Source organism: Arachis hypogaea, chromosome 14, assembly GCF_003086295.3.
Source record: "Arachis hypogaea cultivar Tifrunner chromosome 14, arahy.Tifrunner.gnm2.J5K5, whole genome shotgun sequence".
Classification (NCBI taxonomy): domain Eukaryota; kingdom Viridiplantae; phylum Streptophyta; class Magnoliopsida; order Fabales; family Fabaceae; genus Arachis; species Arachis hypogaea.
The window spans coordinates 75,932,296-75,945,042 of NC_092049.1; the positions used below are offsets into that span (position 1 = coordinate 75,932,296).

Here is a 12,747-nt window from a genome sequence, read left to right on the forward strand (position 1 = left end):
TCAACAAGAGAAATAGATAAACCAAAGTACTAGAATAAATAAAAGTAGAAGAGAAACTAAATTAAAAGAACATTGAACCTCGAATTGAGAAGAAATAAACCTAAAACTAAGAGAAATCCTAAAACCTAGAGAGAGGAGAGAGCCTCTCTCTCTCGAAACTACATCTAAAACCTAAAATTGTGTGAATGAAAGTTGTGTCTGAATGAATTCCTTGATTCCCCCACTCTGTAGACTCTAATCTGTGTTTTTTGGGCCGAAAACTGGGTCAAAATAGCCTAGAAATTGCTGAGGGCAAATTCTGATACGCTGAATTTTTGCAGATGCACACATGCGCGTGATGCACGCATGCGTGCCAATTATCTTCAGGGCAATGATAACATGTCATCATGTCATGTTTTTCTATGCTTTTTCATACAAGAAATTGATGATTAGTGCTTAAATATTGAATGCTTTTGTGCCTAAATGGTATATTTCTTTGATCTTTTGATTTTATAAACTTTGTAGGAAATAATAGAAGAAAAAGCAATAAAAGCACCAAAAAGAAGAATCATACTCCCATGGTGGCAAGAGAGTTGGAAGCAAACTCAAAGAGGCTTCTGAGTTAAGCAAAGAGGATTTGTAACCCTGACCTCTTCACATTCCAACAAGAATAACTTGAGCTACAAAATTCCAAATGCGGTGATTTTAGTGGCATTGGAAAGTAGACATCCAGAGCTTTTCAAGAATATATGGCACTACATGGTGGACACTAAATCTGAGGGAGAAAACTTGCCCCGAAAATGAATAGATGAACATGGTATCAACCTGCAGTAAGGCCAGCTGACCTCTTCACCTTCCAAGGAGGATAACATGAGCTGTAGAGCTTGGAATGATGCGCCCTTAGTTGCATTGTAAAGTAGACATCTAGAGCTTTCTAACGATATATAATAGTATGGGGTGAACCTCAAGGATAGGCCTCAGAAGCTGGCGCTAAGTTTGGCATCCAAACAGCTCCAATAGCGCTACATTTTCCCAATGAACGCTACGCTCTTTCTATGAGCGCTACGTGTTTTTAATAAGTGCTACGCTTTGAGCGCTAGCGGCCTCCAAACAACACGACCATGCCTTCTTCAAAGGACCATAACTTGAGCTATAAATGTCCAATTAATGCGCTTCTTGGTGCATTGGAAAGCTGACATTCAGAGCTTTCCAACGATATATAGCAATCTATATTTGGCATGAAATTGAAGTACAAGTGAAATGCATCTTTAAGGCCCAAAAATTAACCAAACATGCGCTGGCCAAGGATTGAAGGGGGAGCGCTCAATCAAAAGCAAAGAGCTGCACAAGGGGAGCTTGAGGAGTGAGCACTACGTTCACTCTTTTTCACTTTTTCAGGCTTCCAAGCCAAGGAAGCAAGGCAAGGACACACCAAGGAGCACTAGGAGTGCTCAAATGTTGCAACAGAGCACCCAAGAGGAGTGTTGGCCAAAGGGAAGCTAGGCAACGTTCAACAAGTTAACATAGCGTTCACTAATGCAACGCTATAAGAGGCAAGATGCACACCAACAATGCACGTGAGGAAGCATGCTTAGAGCAAGTGAACGTAGCGTTCACTTTCCTAATGGAGCGCTTCACTGGAGCCTCACTAAACACACCCTGACCCACCTGATCCAAATTCATCCAAGGCCGAATCCAAATCAATCCACTCAGCTTCAAGCCCAAAGCAAGCAAAACTCATGGACATCACTCAAAAGCACAAGACACAGAGATGTTAGATTAGGAATTTCATTTTGTAATTTGTTTTGAATTTCAATTTCATTTTCATTTTTGAAAAAGCCTATTAAAAGGCATCTGTTCCATTTTAGAAAGAAGGCTGCCTCTGCTAGAGAGCATTAGGAGTAGGGTAGAATAGAAATTCCTCTTTGAAATACTTTCAATTTTCTGCACTTTTACATTTCAAGTATTGAATTCAAATTGGCTTATGCAAGTTTCAAATTCCTTTTCTGCTACAAATCTCCCTTTCTGCAATTTTACAATTCAATTTACATGAGCTTGATTTTAATCTTCTGTTCTCATTGCTTTCTGTTCTCATTGCTCTCAATTCAATTTCTTGCAATTTAGTTCCTCTGCAATTGTTCCAAGATCTACTGCTTTATTTAATTTCTAGCACCCAGCTCCCCTTTACATTTTGCTGCAATTTACTTTTTTTGCTCTCTAAGCTTTTGTCCAATCTACATTCGGCTGATTTACACTTAATGCAATTTACATTTCTTGTTCTTTAAGGTTTTGTCAATTTACTTCCTGCAAGTGAGATCTGCTGCAATTTTACTTTCCTTGTCATTTAAGCTTCATCTAATTTACATTCTGCTCTTTACTTTCACTGCAATTGACTTTCTGCATCTTTAAATTCATAACAGTTTCCTTTCTGTTGGTTACATTTCACTTAATTCACCAATGTTAGCTTGACTAAACTAATCATTCACTAAAGTTGCTTGATCCATTAATCCTTGTGGGATCGACCTCACTCTAAGTGAGTTTTACTACTTGATGCGACCCGGTACACTTGCCGGTGAGTTTTGTGTGGAATTTGATTTCCACCCATCAAGTTTTTGGCACCGTTGCCGGGGATTGATTTAGATCAACAATGATTAAGTGGGTGTGAAATCTAGATTAAGCACTTTCTTTGCTTTGTTTTTTGTTTTAAATTGACACCATGGTGTTTGAGTTATTGCCTCACTAAGGAATTCTTCTCTGAGATATGAATTTCAATTTCCCTTGGTGTTGTGATTTACAAAATTCAAATGGAGTTCAACTCATCTTATGATCAAACAAATTTTATGGGATATTATTCACCATCACCAATTTCTAATGATGGCTGGGAATATCACCAATAAATTACAGATCCTGAGCACTCCAATCCATGGAGATATGTCTCAGAACCACAAGATGAGCAAGAGAGTCATATGGGATATTTTCTACCACCACAAAATGATTCAAGTCATTATTCTAATGGTGGCTGGGAGTATCACCAAGAAATGATAGATGATGAAGCAATTCACATGAGATATAATTCAGAACCATATGATTTATGTTATTACCCTCATGGTGTCTGGACATGTCAACAAGAGTGTGAACAATCAGTTGAAATGGGACACTTCTCAGAGACACAATATGATCTAGATTTTGATGAGTCTAACAACTATTCATATTGTGGCTGGGAAGGTCAAAATCAAAGAGATCCTAGTGATCTATACTTTACTCATCATGAAACATCATCATTTGATTATGCTGTCAATGCATACATGGAAAATTGTTCTCCAATGCCACAAGATGATTCATATTGTGATGAATTCTACAATTCTTCAAGTTGTGATTGGGAGAATCAAAATCAGAAAGCATTTGACAATTCATACTCCACTTATCAAGAGCTATCATCACTTGAGCAAACCTTCAATTCATTCATGGAAAGCTGTCAAACCTTACCTCCCAGTTTTTCATCTGAAAAATCTTCATCACTTAACTATCTCTTGACACAAAATCTCTTCTAAAACTCACAGTCCACACAAACTTCCAAGAACCAAAGCCTCTCAAGGGTTAAAACCATGCTTGAAAGATATGAAAGGGAAGCACAGAGGTCCTAGAATGACCAAGAGAACTCCCTCAAAAATATGGAAGTGCTACTGAATCAAATGTTAAGTGTAAAAGAGGAAGTGGAAGAGCAAGAAGAAGAGGCCCCTGTGTCAAGCAAATTTTCAGTGAAGAATGAGGTTGTGGAGATAGTTGAATGATGAACGGATAATTTATACGCTTTTTGGCAATGTTTTTAGTATGTTTTTAGTAGAATCTGGTTACTTTTAGGGATGTTTTCATTAGTTTTTATGTTAAATTCACATTTCTGGACATTACTATGAGTTTGTGTGTTTTTTTGTGATTTCAGGTATTTTCTGGCTGAAATTGAGGGACTTGAGCAAAAATCAGATTCAGAGGTTGAAGAAGGACTACTGATGTTGTTAGATTCTGACCTCCCTGCACTCAAAGTGGATTTTCTGGAGCTACAGAACTCCAAATGGCGCGCTTCTAATTGTGTTGGAAAGTAGACATCCAGGGCTTTCCAGAAATGTATAATAGTCCATACTTTGGCCAAGTTTAGACGACGTAAAAGAGCGTTAAACACCAGTTCTACGCTGCTGTCTGGAGTTAAACGCCAGAAACACGTCACAAACCAGAGTTGAACGCAAGAAATACGTTACAACCTGGCGTTCAACTCTAGAAAGAGCCTCTGCATGTGTAACATTCAAGCTCAGCCCAAGAACACACCAAGTGGGCCCCGGAAGTGGATTTATGCATCAATTACTTACTTCTGTAAACTCTAATAACTAGTTTAGTATAAATAGGACTTTTTACTATTGTATTAGTCATCTTTTGATCATTTTTAGATCTCTAGACCTCCATGGGAGGCTGGCCACTCGGCCATGCTTACCCTATATTCACTTATGTATTTTTCTACGGTAGAGTTTCTGCACTCCATAGATTAAGGTGTGGAGCTCTGCTGTTCCTCAAAGATTAATGCAAAGTACTACTGTTTTTCTATTCAATTCAACTTATTTCGCTTCTAAGATATTCATTTGCACTTCAACCTGAATGTGATGAACGTGACAATCATCATCATTCCCCCACGAACGCGTGCCTGACAACCACTTCCGTTCTACCTTAGATTGAATGAGTATCTCTTGGATCTCTTAATCAGAATCTTCGTGGTATAAGCTAGATTGATGGCAGCATTCATGAGAGTCCGGAAAGTCTAAACCTTGTCTGTGGTATTCCGAGTAGGACTCTGGGATTGAATGACTGTGACGAACTTCAAACTCGCGAGTGCTGGGCGTAGTGACAGACGCAAAAGGAGGGTGAATCCTATTCCAGTATGATCGAGAACCTCAGATGATTAGCCGTGCTGTGACAGAGCATTTGGACCATTTTCACAAGAGGATGGGATGCAGCCATTGACAAGGGTGATGCCTCCAGACGATTAGCCATGAAGTGACAGCGCATCGGACCATTTTCCAGAGAGGATAAAAAGTAGCCATTGACAACGGTGATGTCCTTACATAAAGCCAGTCATGGAAAGGAGTAGGATTGATTGGATGAAGACAGTAGGAAAGCAGAGGTTCAGAGGAACGAAAGCATCTCTATGCGCTTATCTGAAATTCTCACCCATGCTTTAAATAAGTATTTCTATCCTTATTTTATTATATATTTTCGAAAACTTCATAACTATTTTATATCCACCTGACTGAGATCTACAAGGTGACCATAGCTTGCTTCATACCAACAATCTCCGTGGGATCAACCTTTACTCACGTAAGGTTTTATTACTTGGACGACCCAGTGCACTTGCTGGTTAGTTGTATCGAAGTTGTGAATGAAAAACAATTTATTAAGACGTGCGTACATAGTTTTTGGCGCCGTTGCCTGAGATCACAATTTCGTGCACCAAGTTTTTGGCACCGTTGCCGGGGATTGTTCGAGTTTGGACAACTGACGGTTCATCTTGTTGCTCAGATTAGGTAATTTTCTTTTCGTTTTATTTTCAAAAAATTTTTCAAAAACCTTTCAAAAATTTCTCATCTGTTTTCGAAAAAAAAAATAAATCTTTTCAAAAATATATTTTTCTTCAGAATTTTTAAGAATGAATTCTAGTGTTTCATGAAGCATGTTGAAGCATGGCTGGCTATAAAACCATGTCCAAATTCTTTTGGACTGAGGTTTTGGCCTAAAATTGAATGAATTACTCGCATATTCATGCTAAAGCTTGACTGGCTATTAAGCCATGTCTAACCCTCAGATTGGAGCTTTAGACTAAGATTGCAAGATTCCTGGAATTTATATTAAAAATTTTGGAATCCTTATTTTTCTTTTTCACATTAATTTTCGAAAAATCCAAAAAAATCACAAAATCATAAAAATCAAAAATATTTTCGGTTTCTTGTTTGAGTCTTGAGCCAATTTTTTAGTTTGGTGTCAATTGCATACTCATCTTGCATTTTTCGAAAATTGCATTCATGCATTGCATTTATCATGATCTTCAAGTTGTTCTTGATAAACCTTCTTGATTGATCTTCATATTTTAGTGTTTTGTGTCTCTTCTTGTTTTTCATGTGCATTTTTGCATTCATAGTGTCTGAACATGAAAGATTTCTAAGTTTGGTGTCTTGCATGTTTTCTTTGCATTAAAAATTTTTCAAAAATATGTTCTTGATGTTCATCATGATCTTCAAAGTGTTCTTGGTGTTCATCTTGACATTCATAGCATTCTTGCATGCATTCATTGTTTTGATCCATAACTTTCATGCATTGCATCATTTTCATGTTTTTCTCTCTCATCATTAAAAATTCAAAAATAAAAAAAATATCTTCCCCTTTTTCTCTCTTAAAATTTCGAAAATTAGATTTGACTTTTTCAAAAATTTTTAAAATCTAGTTGTTGTTATGAGTCAAATCAAATTTTCAATTTAAAAATCTTATCTTTTTCAAAATCTTTTTCGAAAATCTTTTTCTTAATTTTACATCCTAATTTTCGAAAATAACATCATCAATTAATGTTTTGATTCAAAAATTTCAAGTTTGTTACTTGCTTGTTAAGAAAGATTCAAACTTTGAGTTCTAGAATCATATCTTGTGATTTTTTGTGAATCAAGTCATTAATTGTGATTTTAAAAATGAAATCTTTTTCAAAACTAATTTCAATCATATCTTTTCAAAAATATCTCTTTATCTTATCTTTTTCAAAATTTGATTTTAAAATATCCTTTCTAACTTCTTATCTTCTTATCTTTTCAAAATTGATTTTCAAATTTGTTTCAACTAACTAACTAACTTTTTGTTTGTTTCTTATCTTTTTCAAAACTACCTAACTAACTCCCTCTCTCTAATTTTCGAAAATATCTTCCCTCTTTTTCAAAATTTCTTTTTAATCAACTAATTATTTTAATTGTTGATTTTAATTTTCGAAAATTACTAACATTTTTCAAAAACTATTTTTGAAAATCACTAACTCTTTTTCAAAAATTATTTTCGAAAATCCTCTTTCTCTCTCATCTCCTTCTATTTATTTATTCATCTATTCACACAGGGACCTCTATACTGTGGTAAAAAGGATCCCTATTATTATTATTTTTCTGTCCCTCTTTTTCATATGAGAAGGAGCAAGGACAAGAACATTCTTGTTGAAGCAGATCTAGAACCTGAAAGGACTCTGAAGAGGAAACTAAGAGAAGCTAAATTACAATAATCCAGAGATAACCTTTCAGAAATTTTCGAACAGGAAGAGGAGATGGCAGCCGAAAATAATAATAATGCAAGGAGGATGCTTGGTGACTTTACTGCACCTAATTCCAATTTACATGGAAGAAGCATCTCCATTCCTGCCATTGGAGCAAACAATTTTGAGCTTAAACCTCAATTAGTTTCTCTGATGCAGCAGAACTGCAAGTTTCATGGACTTCCATCTGAAGATCCTTTTTAGTTCTTAACTGAATTCTTGCAAATATGTGATACTGTTAAGACTAATGGAGTAGATCCTGAGGTCTACAGGCTCATGCTTTTCCCTTTTACTGTAAGAGACAAAGCTAGAGTATGGTTGGACTCTCAACCTAAGGATAGCCTGAACTCTTGGGATAAGCTGGTCAAGGCTTTCTTAGCCAAGTTCTTTCCTCCTCAAAAGCTTAGTAAGCTTAGAGTGGATGTCCAAACCTTCAGACAGAGAGAAGGTGAATCCCTCTATGAAGCTTGGGAGAGATACAAAGGACTGACCAAAAAGTGTCCTTCTGACATGCTTTCAAAATGGACCATCCTGGATATATTCTATGATGGTCTATCTGAATTAGCTAAGATGTCATTGGATACTTCTGCAGGTGGATCCATTTACCTAAAGAAAACGCCTGCAGAAGCTCAAGAACTCATTGACATGGTTGCTAATAACCAGTTCATGTACACTTCTAAGAGGAATCCTGTAAGTAATGGGACGCTTCAGAAGAAGGGAGTTCTTGAAATTGATACTCTGAATGCCATATTGGCTCAGAATAAAATATTGACTCAGCAAGTCAATATGATTTCTCAGAGTCTGAATGGAATGCAAGCTGCATCCAACAGTACTCAAGAGGCATCTTCTGAAGAAAAAGCTTATGATCCTGAGAACCCTGCAATAGCAGAGGTAAATTACTTAGGTCAACCTTATGGAAATACCTATAATCCATCATGGAGAAATCATCCAAATCTCTCATGGAAGGATCAACAAAAGCCTCAACAAGGCTTTAATAATGGTGGAAGATACAGGTTTAGCAATAGCAAGCCTTTTCCATCATCCACTCAGCAACAGACAGAGAATTCTGAAAAAAATACTTCTAATTTAGCAAACTTAGTCTCTGATCTATCTAAGGCCACTGTAAGTTTCATGAATGAAACAAGGTCCTCCATTAGAAATTTGGAGGCACAAGTGGGCCAGCTGAGTAAAAGGATCACTGAAATCCCTCCTAGTACTCTCCCAAGCAATACAGAAGAAAATCCAAAAGGAGAGTGCAAGGCCATTGAATTGATCACCATGGCCGAACCTGTAAGGGAAGGAGAGGACGTGAATCCCAAGGAGGAAGACCTCCTGAGACGTCCAGTGATCAATAAGGAGTTTCTCTTTGAGGAACCAAAGGAATCTGAGGCTCATCTAGAGACCATAGAGATTCCATTGAACCTCTTTATGCCATTCATGAGCTCTGAAGAGTACTCCTCTTCTGAAGAGAATGAAGATGTTACTGAAGAGCAAGTTACCAAGTACCTTGGTGCAATCATGAAGCTGAATGCCAAATTATTTGATATTGAGACTTGGGAAGATGAACCTCCATTGTTCACTAATAAACTGAGTGATCTGGATTAACTGACATTGCCTCAGAAGAGACAGGATCCTGGAAAGTTCTTAATACCTTGTACCATAGGCACCATGACCTTTGAGAAGGCTCTATGTGACCTTAGGTCAGGGATAAACCTCATGCCCCTCTCTGTAATAGAGAAACTGGGAATCTATGGGGTGCAAGCTACTAAAATCTCATTAGAGATGGCAGACAATTCAAGAAAACAGGCTTATGGACAAGTAGAGGATGTGTTAGTAAAGGTTGAAGGCCTTTACATCCCTGCTGATTTCATAGTCCTAGATACTGGGAAGGATGAGGATGAATTCATTATCCTTGGAAGACCCTTCGTAGCCACAGCAAGAGCTGTGATTGATGTTGACAGAGGTGAATTAGTCCTTCAATTGAATGGGGACTCCCTTGTGTTTACAACTCAAGGTTATCCTTCTATAAACATGGAGAGGAAGCATAAAAAGCTTCTCTCAAAATAGAGTCAACTAGAGCCCCCACAGTCAAACTCTAAGTTTGGTGTTGGAAGGCCACAACCAAACTCTAAGTTTGGTGTTGAACTCCCATATCCAAACTCTAAGTTTGGTGTTGGGAAGTCTTAACAATGCTCTGAACAGCTGTGAGGCTCCATTGGAGCCCACTGTCACGCTATTGGCATTAAAGAAGCGCTTGTTGGGAGGCAACCCAATTTTTATCTAATTTTTATTTTCATGGTTTTTCATGTTTTATTAGGTTCATGATCATGTGGAGTCACAAAATAAATATAAAAATTGAAAACGGAATCAAAAACAGCAGAAGAAAAATCACACCCTGGAGGAGGATCTCACTAGCGTTTAAACGCCAGTAAAAAGCATCTGGCTGGCGTTCAACGCCATAACAGAGCATGGTTCTGGCGCTGAATGCCCAAAATGGGCAGCATCTGGGCGTTTGAACGCCAGAAGTGCACCCTGGAGAAGAGCTGGCGCTGAACGCCCAGAACAAGCATGGTTCTGGCGTTCAACGCCAGAAATGGGCAACAAATGGGCGTTCAACGCCCAGAACAAGCACCAATCTGGCGCTGAACGCCCAGAGTTGTGTGCAAGGGCATTTTGCATGCCTAATTTGGTGCAAGGTTGTAAATTCTTGAACACCTCAGGATCTGTGGACCCTACAGGATCACCCCAGGATCTGTGGACCCCACAGGATCCCCACCTACCTCCACTCACTTCTTCTCACCCCTCTTTCACATAATCCCATAAACACTCTTCCCCAAAACCCTTCACCAATCACCTCAATCTCTCTTCCCTATCACCACTTCACCACTCACATCCATCCACTCTTCCCCATAAACCTACCTCATAAACTCCACCTACCTTCAAAATTCAAAATCAATTTCCCACCCAAACCCACCCTATATGGCCGAACCTTACCCCCCCTCCCTTCTCTATATATAGCCCTCCATTCTTCCTCATTTTCACACAATACAACCCTCTCTTCCCCTTCTTGGCCGAAATACATCCCTTCTCTCCTCCATATTTTCTTCTTCTTCTTCATCTATTCTTTCTTCTCTTGCTCGAGGATGAGCAATATTCTAAGTTTGGTATGGTAAAAGCATAAGCTTTTTGTTTTTCCATTACCATTGATGGCACCTAAGACCGAAGAATCCTCTAGAAAAGGGAAAGGAAAGACAAAAGCTTCCACCTCCGAGTCATGGGAGATGGAAAGGTTCATCTCCAAAGCCCATCAAGACCACTTCTATGATGTTGTGGCCAAGAAGAAGGTGATCCCCGAGGTCCCTTTCAAGCTCAAAGAGAAATGAGTATCCGGAGATCCGACATGAAATCCAAAGAAGGGGTTGGGAAGTTCTAACAAACCCCATTCAACAAGTCGGCATCCTAATGGTTCAAGAGTTCTATGCCAATGCATGGATCACTAGGAACCATGATCAAAGTAAGAACCCGAATCAAAAGAATTATGTCACCATGGTTCGGGGGAAATACTTAGATTTTAGTCTGGAAAACGTGAGGTTGGCATTTAACTTGCCCATGATGCAAGGAGATGCACGCCCCTACACTAGAAGGGTCAACTTTAATCAAAGGTTGGACCAAGTCCTCATGGACATATGTGTGGAAGGAGCTCAATGGAAGATTGACTCCAAAGGCAAGCTGGTTCAACTAAGAAGACTGGACCTCAAGCTTGTAGCTAGAGGATGGTTAGAGTTCATACAACGCTCCATCATCCCCACTAGCAACCGATCCGAAGTTACTATGGATCGGGCCATCATGATTCATAGCATCATGATTGGAGAGGAAGTAGAAGTTCATGAAGTCATCTCCCTTGAACTCTACAAAATAGCCGAAAAGTCCTCCCCCATGGCAAGACTAGCTTTTCCTCATCTTATTTGCCATCTATGTTACTCAGCTGGAGCTTTCATAGAAGGAGACATTCCCATTGAGGAAGAGAAGCCCATCACTAAGAAAAGGATGGAGCAAGCAAGAGAGCCCATTCATGGATCTCAAGAGACGCATGAAGCTCATCACCATGAGATCTCGGAGATGCCTCAAATGCATTTTCCTCCACAAAACTATTGGGAGCAAATCAACACCTCCCTAGGAGAATTAAGTTCCAACATGGGACAATTAAGGGTGGAACATCAAGATCACTCCATCATCCTTCATGAAATTAGAGAAGATCAAAAAGCAATGAGGGAGGAGCAACAAAGACAAGGAAGAGACATAGAGGAGCTCAAGGACATCATTGGTTCCTCAAGAAGGAAACGCCACCATCACTAAGGTGGACTCATTCCTTGTTCTTACATTCTCTGTTTTTCGTTTTCTCTATGTTAAGTGCTTATCCATGTTTGTGTCTTATTACATCATCATTAGTATTTCGTAACATTGTCTTAAAGTTATGAATGTCCTATGAATCCATCACCTCTCTTAAATGAAAAATGTTTTAATTCAAAAGAACAAGAAGTACATGAGTTTTGAATTTATCCTTGAACTTAGTTTAATTATATTGATGTGGTGACAATGCTTCTTGTTTTCTGAATGAATGCCTGAACAGTGCATATGTCTTTTGAAGTTGTTGTTTAAGAATGTTAAATATGTTGGCACTTGAAAGAATGATGACAAGGAGACATGTTATTTGATAATCTGAAAAATCATAAAAATGATTCTTGAAGCAAGAAAAAGCAGCAAAGAATAAAGCTTGTAGAAAAAAAAAAAAGAGAAAAAAATAGGCAAAAAAAAAGAGCAAAAGCAAGCAGAAAAAGCCAAAAGCTCTTAAAACCAAGAGGCAAGAGCAAAAAGCCAGTAACCCTTAAAACCAAAAGGCAAGGGTAATAAAAAGGATCCCAAGGCTTTGAGCATCAGTGGATAGGAGGGCCTAAAGGAATAAAATCCTGGCTTAAGCGGCTAAACCAAGCTGTCCCTAACCATGTGCTTGTGGCGTGTAGGTGTCAAGTGAAAACTTGAGACTGAGCGGTTAAAGTCAAGGTCCAAAGCAAAAAAAAAGAGTGTGCTTAAGAACCCTGGACACCTCTAATTGGGGACTTTAGCAAAGTTGAGTCACAATCTGAAAAGGTTCACCCAGTTATGTGTCTGTGGCATTTATGTATCCGATGGTAATACTGGAAAACAAAGTGCTTAGGGCCACGGCCAAGACTCATAAAATAGCTGTGTTCAAGAATCATCACACTGAACTAGGAGAATCAATAACACTATCTGAACTCTGAGTTCCTATAGATGCCAATCGTTCTGAACTTCAATGGATAAAGTGAGATGCCAAAACTATTCAATGGATAAAGCTATAAGTCCCGCTCATTTAATTGGAGCTATGTTTCATTGATAGTTTGGAATTTATAGTATATTCTCTTCTTTTT

At 38.4% G+C, this 12,747-nt stretch overlaps 1 non-coding gene across 1 annotated transcript; it reads right to left on the bottom strand.

Annotated features, from left to right (window-relative positions):
- Window positions 1-7,708: 7,708 nt before the first annotated feature.
- On the bottom strand, window positions 7,709-7,816 carry LOC112745685 (small nucleolar RNA R71). Its single transcript, XR_003173600.1, has one exon. It is a non-coding gene; the product is annotated as a small nucleolar RNA R71 (small nucleolar RNA).
- Window positions 7,817-12,747: the final 4,931 nt, after the last annotated feature.